Source organism: Calidris pugnax, unplaced genomic scaffold (assembly GCF_001431845.1).
Source record: "Calidris pugnax isolate Ruff unplaced genomic scaffold, ASM143184v1 scaffold14, whole genome shotgun sequence".
Taxonomy (NCBI): Eukaryota; Metazoa; Chordata; class Aves; order Charadriiformes; family Scolopacidae; genus Calidris; species Calidris pugnax.
The window spans coordinates 2,323,975-2,335,126 of NW_015090793.1; the positions used below are offsets into that span (position 1 = coordinate 2,323,975).

The following is an 11,152-nucleotide window of genomic DNA, read 5'->3' on the forward strand; positions in this document are numbered from 1 at the left end:
ACAGTCCTGAGCCATTCTTGCTTTAATGACAATATACCTATAGGTCTACACTCTACAGAAAGCAATCACTAGGAAGATCTAAGTATTTTTAAGTGTTGTTTTACAGAAAGAGCTCATAATAACATAATCCTGTTCTGCACAGTTGAAAATAGATAACTTCTTTACTTTGCAAAGATTCCGGTGTAGCGTGAGTTGGGCTTTTATGACACCTCACTCAGAAGGTTCCATAGCAGGTGATACCCTGTGGATGAGCATAATAAGTCAATTAGCTCTTCTGCCAAGGAGAGTAATTGCTTCTATTTTTTAAATGGCACATCAGAAAAAGTGACCTGTTGAGATTCAGTATCTACACAGTCTTTTAGGAAATTCCCATTGCCCCCAGGAATCAGTACCCATGTTTTAACATCCTGTCACAAATCACTGCCTTCCAGGTCCTCATGGAACAATTAATAGAACTAGACTTTTGCAAATTTCAGAATGAATTTCACCAATGTATTCATTTTCACTTCAGTTAATTGGTTGCCTTTGTCATGTATGCATCTGTTAAAACACATGCAAATAAAATATGTTTCCAAGTCACTGCATAACACACGCACAAAAATAAAATAATCAAAGTACATCAAACTCATTTAAACCCTGTACACACCCTCAAACATATGTGTACCTACTACAGACAGCCATATAACACCGAATAATTATTTTTGATTGGTACTACTGGAGACCATTGGATAGCATCCAGTACATTAATGGCCTCATTCTAGTCAAAGGACCCAAGCAGCCCATCCAAAAATAGCTAGCTCTTCATTTACAAGAAATTGTCACAAGTTAATATGCAGTAAAAGGGAATGTTTGAGCTGAAGAGGACAAGGCAGAGGGAAGGGAAGAAATCACAAATGCATTTAGTCACCAAGATTAATTTTAATTTATTATGTACACTTTTTTTAAAATAAAAGTTTTTTTTTTAAAAAAAGTTATTTACAGATGTAATGGTGTATTGAGTAATTCTTGCAGGCCATTTAGAAGAATAGTTACATGATGGAAAAGGATTTAAGGGAATAAAAACTCTTGGATTGTACAGATTATTTTGGAGGGCAACTGAAGGACCAGGTCAAAACCTCAATCGGACTATGTACTGTGACTACAGACCACAGATGGAACCAAAATCCATCAAGCCTTAGCCTGTGTTGCCCATAACATAATTGGTATTATTATTATCCAGTTAGATTTGAAATTAGAGTTGAATGTGGGGTGTGGATTTAAGGGAATAAAAACTCTCGGATTGTACAGATTATTTTGGAGGGCAACTGAAGGACCAGGTCAAAACTTCAATCGGACTATGTACTGTGACTACAGACCACAGATGGAACCAAAATCCATCAAGCCTTAGCCTGTGTTGCCCATAACATAATTGGTATTATTATTATCCAGTTAGATTTGAAATTAGAGTTGAATGTGGGGTGTCTTACTTCAAGAACATAGAAGTTAAACAGGACCATTGTCACTGCCACTCCTCTGCCAGGCAACAACAGAAATGCAACCTTTTGGGTGCAAAAGTCACTCAGACACAAGACCCCTGTTTCATATCCTGAAAATTATAAACTCCTCAAATCACTACAGCTGCTCAGGTCAAAGCTACAGGCACAGCAGAGAACAATCAAAAATAACAAATTTACATAAAAGAATGGGGAAAAAAATTAAAAGATACACAAGGAATGTATTTGCACAACACCACAGCTTGTTTGGAGACATCTGTGTAGAGCCCAGTGAGCTGCCTTACCATACAATATGACAGTCTTCAAGCAGGAAAGTGGTGGTGAGCACTGGCTTGAATACAGCCTCACCAGGAGGGAGAGGAAGTGAACCAGATCTCCTCCAAACCACCACTACCTCCTTCCTCCCTCCCCAGCCCTGCTGGCCCCTTCCAGACCCAATGCAGATGCCTTCTGCAACTCCTTTTCTGCACTACACAACACTTTAATATGCTAGGAGTTACTGACAGATTGACCTCAGTCACTTCTCAAAAGGTTATGAGCTTGATCCCAGGCCCTTAAAATAAATAAAAACCATTAACTGGCTCCAATGAATGATCATTCTTCATTAATATTTATCCAACTAAACTCATAGCATTGTTTTCTGGATTAATAATTTAAAAAAATCACTCTACTAACTATATTAAAAGACAAAATGCTACAAAGAGCAGTCCCGTGACCCATATAAAAATAAATAAAAAAAAAAGACAGTAGCAGAAAAAGGCAAAGTTCAAATGCGACTGAAAATGATTAAACAAACCTTTCCCTCCACAACCTTCCAAGCTGGGCTCAGTTACAGAGGGAGAGCCCTTTAGGGCGCTGGGTTAATGACAACCCCAGAGAGGCAGTGCCAGGCAGAGCTGTTCCTCTGATCTCTGTGCCAAGTCCTTTCTTCTGAGCACACAGAGAAGACCTGACAAGGTGCCTGCTGTCTAGCCCAACATAGGTCCAGCCTCCTGTCCTGCTCACCGTACCCTGGGTGTGATGCACGGAAAACCCTGTGCTTTCACCGAAAAGCAGCACTCCCTTTAAAGCTCAGTAGAAGAAGTTGCAGCATTTCACAATTAGGCTAGATAAACAGCAAATACAGAAACTGACTTTAATACCTTTATCCACTGTCACTGAAACCTCAAAGACTAATCATCCTACCAAATTTAGGGGTTTGGATTATACTAGACCCCTTTTGTTTAGATATTTATCTGATTTTTTCAGGAAGGCTCCTTTGGAATATTTTTTTTTAAAACCATAATTATTATTTCTTTTATTGTAAAGGGCCAGAATACTTAAAACCTGAAACTGGAAAAATTAAAAATTCAAGGATGACAGCTGTATAGAAAACATGCAAGACAACTGGCAGGCTTGGGGAGAGTGGTTCATATTCCCAATTTGATGACTCAAAAGAGGCGGAATCTCAGTGGGAGAAAAATTGGTGTCGTCTAAATTTTTACTTAATGCTGAGTATTTACTTTATTATTTTGTAAATCCATAGGATAAATTTGAGAGGTCAAGTAGGTGTAACAAGGAGAAAAGGCATATGTGAATGTAATCTAGTTACCAGTTGAACAGTGAAGCAAAGGTGGCATGATTTGATTCCACTGTCTCTCATCTCAATAATTACTGTGTGCAATTAATCACCTTTAGTAAACCTGCAAGCCACCTTGTACTGTGCCAGCCAGCTCACTTTATCACCTTACTGCACCACCACAGAAGAATTACACAGCTTTGTGTAGAGCAGCACAAGCATCATTAGTCACCACAATAAAGAAAGTTGCAACACTGAGCAGGTTAATGACAAACCTTCCTCACCTACCAAGGGGCAGCTCAGCTTTGACAAATCTTCTCATTAAAATCAGGACTCTTAGAAAAAATAAAGGTGTTGGCCTATTCCAGTAATACAGGAAGAATGATAAATGAACATGCTTTTTTTTTTCCAAAGATGTCATCATGCTCCACTTTTAAAGCCAAGTTCCATGGTTTGTGGGATCAAAATAAATATATATATACTACAGAGCTGGCAGTGCTGTTGCTTAAATTTGAAAAGTCACAGAATACCCAAAAAGTATCTACATGCACTCAAGAATTTAGGACCTCAAACTCATATTTGATTGCTTAATCAAGGACTTCTGTTTAACTTCTATGTTCTTGAAGTAAGACACCCCACATTCAACTCTAATTTCAAATGTAACTGGATAATAATAATACCGATTATGTTATGGGCAACACAGGCTAAGGCTTGATGGATTTTGGTTCCATCTGTGGTTCTGTCACAGATTCTTTACACAACCTTGACGAAACCACCTAATCTCTCAGTAACACAGGCATTACACTTGTCTACCTCGGAAAGATATTCTGAGGATATTAAAATATGAGAAAATGAATAAGAGTTATGAGAAATGAGGCTTATGAGAACCTATAAGAGTTTATAATTGTTAGTTGGCAGGAATCATCAAATTTAGTGTCCCACAAAACTGCAATTCCCTCACAGGATCTGTTAACTTTCTCATAACAGTGCTCTGACAAGCAGCCAGCTGATGTTGGCATTTCAAGTATTGATATTTGAGTGAGTGTTCATTGCAGCGAACAGAGTTTAAGTCACTCTGGTGACTGGCAGATGCAACTGCATCACCTGGGAGAAAAAACATTTAAACTGGATATTTCGGCCAGACAATAGCTTCTTTCCTCTCACAACTCTAAATTCCAAAAGGGAGAAGGGCAGCAGCTCAAAACTACAGCCAGTAAAATGCACCGCTAGATACTAACACAGCAAGAGCCTGGAGACAAACTTTCATTTCTTTCTCAGCTTAAACAGAACAGAGACAATCACGGGAAAGCACAAAAAAAGCACAGAGGAGAAACTTTGTGAACTAAAGACTTTCTTTATGTAACCATCCTCCAATATCCACAAACTGAAAATGCTTTGCCACCGTGAGAAGATTACCAATAAAATACCCTTCTGCTAACTGCCAGAAAATTTGATTCAAACCATGCCAGGCTTTTTGGAAAGGATGTTGGCAAGTTGGCCATCAGAAAGTACAAATGTGCTTTCTGAAGATGCTTAGAGATGAATGTGGTAGCCATGAAGACTTGCAGGAAAATACTTTTACCAGATACATGTATCAGAATTGTAATTTTAAGGATAGCACCCCTCAGAATTTAAAACAAAAACAAAAAACAAAAAACATATTCAGTTATAATTCAGCTTAAAAAGAGAGAAACGTGCAATTAGCTATAAATACAAAAGTCCACAATCAGTCTGTGACAAATAGACTTACAGTGACCACTATAGACTATGAGATTAGATTGTTCCAAAGTATTCTGAAGCTCAGAAATGGATGAATGCACACAAATATATATATATGTATATATAAAGCTTCCTAAATTTGAAAGAATGGTTAGACACAGAACAGAGATTACTTGTATATGCAATTTTGAGCTTTCTAGTAAGCAAGTTGCAGATCCAGTTTATAGGGGTATCCAACGTAGGTGGGGCACAGCATTGCTAGCAGTATCTCTCAAACTGCCAAATGCAGGTCAGGCTGTTTTGGTCATTTAGGGGAATTAAAAAGTGATTTATTGTTCACTCAGAGAAAAACATCGTTATCCTTTTTACCTATATTTTTCTTTTGTTGGGAAATCAAGTGTTCGTTTCACTATAAAGTTCCAGAGAGCAGACCATAAAGATGGTTCAGTGTTTTAGCTAAAGTTGAGGCCAAGATGCGTCATCTGAAGTTTACAGGAGTCCTTGTGGCTTAATGAAAGATGTTTATGCTTCATTCTTTATGAACACAACCTCCTTCTTCCCATGATCCCTGCAAAGGCCATTTTTTGCAGGGTCTAAAAGCTTCTGTAAATCATCTTTGACTGTGGACACAATTTTTATTAAGTTGCATTATCAAGTAAATAGGATACAGTAGCAATCCTAACTTTGCATCCAGTCGTGTAAAAATATATTCATATCCATATAATTTCTACTATGAATTTATCTTAGTATTCAGTTCTGTCCCTCTCCCTACCTCATGGTCTAAAAGAGGTGGCAGAGAGAAGCCTCAAAAATTAGAGTGCTGGCTGTGACTTCAACAGCAAAACCTCACTTAACTGTTCTCAAAACAGAAAGGTGTTGGGGGGGGAGAAGAGGAGGTAGGGGTGGTGGAAGGCATATACCCTGGGGAACAGACTACCAGAATGGAGCCTGCTTAAGAAGGCTCTAATAAAGGAAGAAAGAGAGCTAATCTTCTCAGGGATATAGCCCACTTCTTATCACTAGCCTAAATAAAAATCCTATCTGCTGTTTGTCTGCTCTTTCCTCACAAACACCGCTTCTCAACCAGGAGCTCTTAAGTGTGACCATGTTCCTTCTTCTCCCTGGGAATACCAATTCGTATGGCTGTGTTACAAACATATAGTATTTATTATTTTTTTAGCAGTAGAAATCTTGAAATATCAAACCATAGAGGTCTTCACTAACACATCGCCAATGTTATAAGGGATTAACGATAGGAAATTACTAGATGTTTCCTTTGAGAGATACAGGTCTTCACCAGTAAATAGGTAGGTAATGGGTTTCCTTTCACTGTCCTGACTAGAGGGTCCACTTTTAACTTCCACTGATCAATCTAAAATTTAACTGAAATGCCCAAATACTCTCTACCTCCCTTCTACTACCAAATTTCTCTTTTTTCTTGGGTTATAATAACATCCAGCACATTTGGAAGCTGCCCTCCACCAGCAATATAACCCCTTTTCCAAGCTCCCATTCTTTCATTAGCTTTTATTAACTTAAAAAATAATCATTCATATATATATATCACTAAATATAAGGCAGGGGAAAAATAAAATTATGCTTGTGCAGGAAATTGTTACTACTGCACTCTTGCAAGCAGTTTAACACAAGTTATTTTACTTGAGAAAGATGGGAAGTCAGCTTTCCACAGTTTCCTGAAAAGCACAGAAATATTAAACTGCCACAGTTGAACAGACAGAATAAAGCGCAACTGATCCCAAAAGCAAAACAAGACCAGGTTAAGTTTCAGAAGCACAGAAAAGTACTATAATTCTTTCGCACCCCCTTCAAACTCTTGTCTGAAACAACCAGAAGGCAATTATGTATTTCCTCAATACAGAAATGCAAGCCCCTCAATGAAGCAATAAAGTCTCTGCTGCAGATCAGACACTGATTATTTACATCTTAATATATTCCCACACCTGGTTCCCCTTTGCATTTCTTAAATTTAAGCTAGAATTTAAATTAGTCAACCAGAACTTATTTCCCTCCCCTAACTTTGGTTTTAATAGCAAGAAGTAGTGCAGAAGCTAGCAGGGTTGTGACAAAGATCCTTATCAAGCCTGCACAGCACTGTGTTCAGGGGTTGCCAACTAATCAAATTTAAACTTTTCTTCTATTCAAAGGATTTAATTTTGATCCCCTCCACCCTTCAACATTTTCCTTATTGGTCTTCTTCAGGACTAAGTACAGATTTGCATCCCTAATGGTCCTGACTTCAGAGCACGCCTACAAAACCCACAATTCTGTCTACTTAGGAATCCCTGTCAGACATACTAGCCTGTCATACTCTTTAACCAACTTGAATTGCCAGCTTCTCTTATAACCCTTTCCTAAAGTATAAATAGAGAGAATTCTTCCTGGATCATGAAGCAGTACTGTCCCTAGGGCAGGGCACTGTAACGATAAACATCATAAATTTTCAATACCCAGTAAAACTTCTGTTTTGGTTTTTTTTCCCAGACAATAAATGCTTAATACATCTGCTTGTTAGTTTGGATAAAATCTGTAAACAGTGGCTCAACATCTAAAAACAATTCAGGTAAAGAGGATAACAGAGATTCAAATCAGTGAGATACATTTCAGACTTCGGAGGTGACAAAATCTGTTTTTTTCAAGATCAAAATACTTACAGAAAGCAAGTAAAACAGAACATAGGAGAGCACCTGAAAATGACACAATCTAGTACCCTATGCTAATACTGTATCTTCAAATTAACATCTCTGATGCAAGCAATTTTTCAACAAAATCAGAACTCTGTCGTTTCCGCAGTGGTGAAGTATATTTATGCTACTCAGCCCCATCCACACCCAAAAGAGTGTATTCACTGGAAAGTGAACTCAGCTGGGAGATGGAAGTGCTTCAGTATGTGCCATTTTTCAGGCACACTGACTCAAAATTTTATGTAAAATATAGGATGTGCAAAAAGATCACACAAGGCAGTGGGAGGAGCAGGAAGGTCTCCATGAATTAAACAAAAGTCTGATAGAAAGCAGTTTTCTCAAAATAATACGTTATGCCACCCTAGAGAACTTGATTGCAGAACTGCAGTACTGAGCTATTGAGCAACACCATGAAATTGATTGTTGTTGTCTGAGCTGATTATAATACAGAAACACCTAAAGGCACATTTAAAAATATGTTTTTACTTAACTTGCAATACAAAGACCCTCATAATACACTAACATAAATATGTATAAATATATTATGTGTGTATGTGCACAGGATGGGTCTCCTTCAGAAAGGATAACTTTCAGTTGTTGAGATAATTAGTGTCCTTCAAAACTATGCTCCTGGAAATCAACATTTATACAATGCTATGCATAAAACATGCTTCTTTTTTTTCCCCTCACACATATACTGTCATAATCAAATCATATTATCAAAGCTACTTCATATTCATAACACATTGTTCAGAGCTATTGAAGTTACAAATTAATTGAATGGAAGAGCGGAGAAAAATAAACAAAAAGCTAGAAAGACAACCAGAAGCCTGAGAGAGCCCATTTATCACAAAAAAGCACCAGGTATTTCAAGGACAGTACAACCTAGAGAACTGTCAAAACTGCCAACTTCGTGGTCTCTCCTACTATTTATTGAATGCATACCATATAGGCTATAGGTTTCTCTTGGTTCATACCTTCTTTTCCCATTCATACTCATTTATGAATACACAAGGAGCTTCATAATAGGCTGAAGATCTGTTATGCTTAATATCGGACAGCAAATCTTAGATATATGAGAGACCTTTCCAAGGCATCAGAAAAGCTCGCTTAGTTTCCTTTGCAACACCTCTTGCAAACATCCAACACACAGAGAAGTACTTTTAGATGACTAAGGGAAACGTTGTTTATCTTATCTCAACACGACCATTACCAGCCACCCACTTATCTAACGGTAAAAACGCGTGTGGGAATTCTGCCAGCCACAGTCCAGCTATCAGTTACCCAAATGGACTACCTGCTTATATTTGCAAGCAAGAGAAGCTTTTCAGACACAAGTGTGTTATAGTACTTCTGTGTTTGAAGAGTAATGGATCTGTAATCACATGGCAGGGAGCATAAGTAATTTTTGTAGAGAGGATTAGTCAGCACAGTTGGATTGTTCAAAAGGATGTTAAGAAAATAAATGGAAATACAAGAGCAATACCAAAGTTTATCTAAATTAAATTTACAGCAATTTAAAGAGAGGGAAAAGTATCAATTTGGGCAGATCAGTCAGCAAAACAAAGAAAGAGACATTTTAATAAATGTGGCTGGCCCAATACCCAACACATTGCAGCAATACTAGTTTTTCAGAGCAGCTGCCAGTCTTTCTCTAAAGCAAAGTGCCTGCGCAAAGCTGCACTATGTAACAGCACCTTTCCTGCACAAATCGTTTACACCTCCATGATGAGGAGATAAAGGAGATATCAGAAATAGTTTAGCCAAATAAATAAGATCTAGATATGCAAGAAATATGAGTAATCAGATAAGACAAATAGGGAACAAATAGAGAGTTTTTTCCTGTAACATTGAACAAATGGGCATAAGCAATCCAGAGAATGAAATCCCTCTGCCCAGATTTTTATAAGATTCTCCTTTGTCCAGATTTTTGTAGTCCCAAGTTATAGGAACTCTCATTATGGATAATTTGCACGACAAAATCACTTTCCAAAACACATTAATTGTTGAAGACTCATGTTTTGACCGTTTCCTTTTCAGTACGCAGAGTCAGCTAAATAAAATATTCAGTCTAAATCAATTTGTTAATCAATGTTCAACTGTTTGGATGTACAGGAACAGGACAGGCTAAAGGACAAGTGGGCGGGGGAACACCTTTAAATAGCATTCCTTCGAGATTTAAAAATCAAACTGCATTCACCTTAGCGGGAAGCCAAGCTATAATATTCAACAATCGGTTTCAGAGTTTAGCATTTTAATTCTTTTCATAACCAGCATCATTCTGTCATTATTAAGTAAATATGAAGATGATTTTTTTTAGATACATCGATGACTCAAGCTCCTCTTGCATTTACCATAAAGAGATAAAACCACTCAGAAGTAAACGTTGAACTGCCCCTCCCAGTTAAAGAAAAGAGAATTTAGGGTCACACTAGTTTATCTGTTGCCAACAAAAAAATTTAGTTACCATAATCCTTCTCTAGAGTAAAAATTAATTATATGAATGAATACAAAATTATTTTTGAAGTATTTTTTCTCTTTATATGTTGCTTTATAATGACTAAACTTTAATGATATTCCCTGAAGCATTAAAATCAAAGATACTAATGAACTATTAGCTGTACTTGCGTGTCATAGAAGACAAGTAAATACTACCCAGTGGGGCCCTAAGGCATGTTCTGCACCCTCCATTTTCTACTTTACTCTTTCCTTCTTTGTGAAGTTTTCAGTAATGGTCACGCACTCTACAGCTGTCATTTCTCATACCACTTGCCTTACTTAGGGTCATACTTTACTCTTCCATTCAGAAATGGAAAGTGTACACTGTGCACTATATTCAACGTAACACAGAATTCATGAGCAAAGAGGCAACAATTTCAATATGTTAACTGCAAAATATCTGCTGGGAAAGGACGCTTCCTGGGTTACTGCTGCTTTCCTTTTCTTTCTGCACTATAATTTTCTGACACACTTCAATGATCTTTTCAACATCTTTCTAGATACAAATATCATTTCTAGGGGCTAATGGCATTTTGATGCAGTAAGGACAGTTACACAAGGTAGGAGGTTGCTCAGTTCTCCTAATCCTAGAAAACCACATCATCACTGCAGTTCCACTGCCGACTACTACAAGATGAAAAAGCCAGGAATTAGGCATTGTGTTAAACTGTCATCCTTGCCATAGGTCTCCAATAGGAGGAAACTGATATTTTTCCCCATAGAAGTAGATGGTCTCTTGAAGCAACCAAAACATTGTGGGATTTTTTTATGCATATCATATATAGCTGCCTTCTGAATACCCAGACTTAAGTACACTATAAACATATAAAAGTCAACAGAAGGTTGGGAAAGTCTGTCAAAGCAGTTTAGCATCCAACTGAGACCAAAGCAATTAAAGCCCTTCTTCTTTATTAACGGTGACAGGTGTAGCTGCAGTAAGACAGTGGTCAAGTTAGCAAGCATATGACAAACATAAGACACTGAGCAACATTATTTACTGCACATTTCAGATTCTACAGGGGGAAAGAAATGCCTTACAAAATTAATTTTTAAGAAATCATGAGAAAGAAATTGTTGATATCATCAGAAGATGTATTCACTGAACAGAGAAAGGCCCCATGTAAAGAGAACCACATTAAAGCAAAGATAAAAACTCAGTACAGATTTGGGTTATTTTACTG

General features: G+C 37.5%; 1 protein-coding gene across 1 annotated transcript in view; it reads right to left on the bottom strand.

Moving 5' to 3' along the window:
- The window catches only part of JAKMIP1 (janus kinase and microtubule interacting protein 1), a 98,851-nt gene extending 90,238 nt beyond the window's left edge, over positions 1–8,613 (bottom strand). Inside the window, exon 1 of the mRNA XM_014936042.1 lies at positions 8,450–8,613. The gene's annotated coding sequence lies outside the window, so the exon portion shown is untranslated. The remainder of the gene's footprint in view (positions 1–8,449) is intronic.
- Between the last annotated feature and the right edge of the window lie 2,539 nt (positions 8,614–11,152).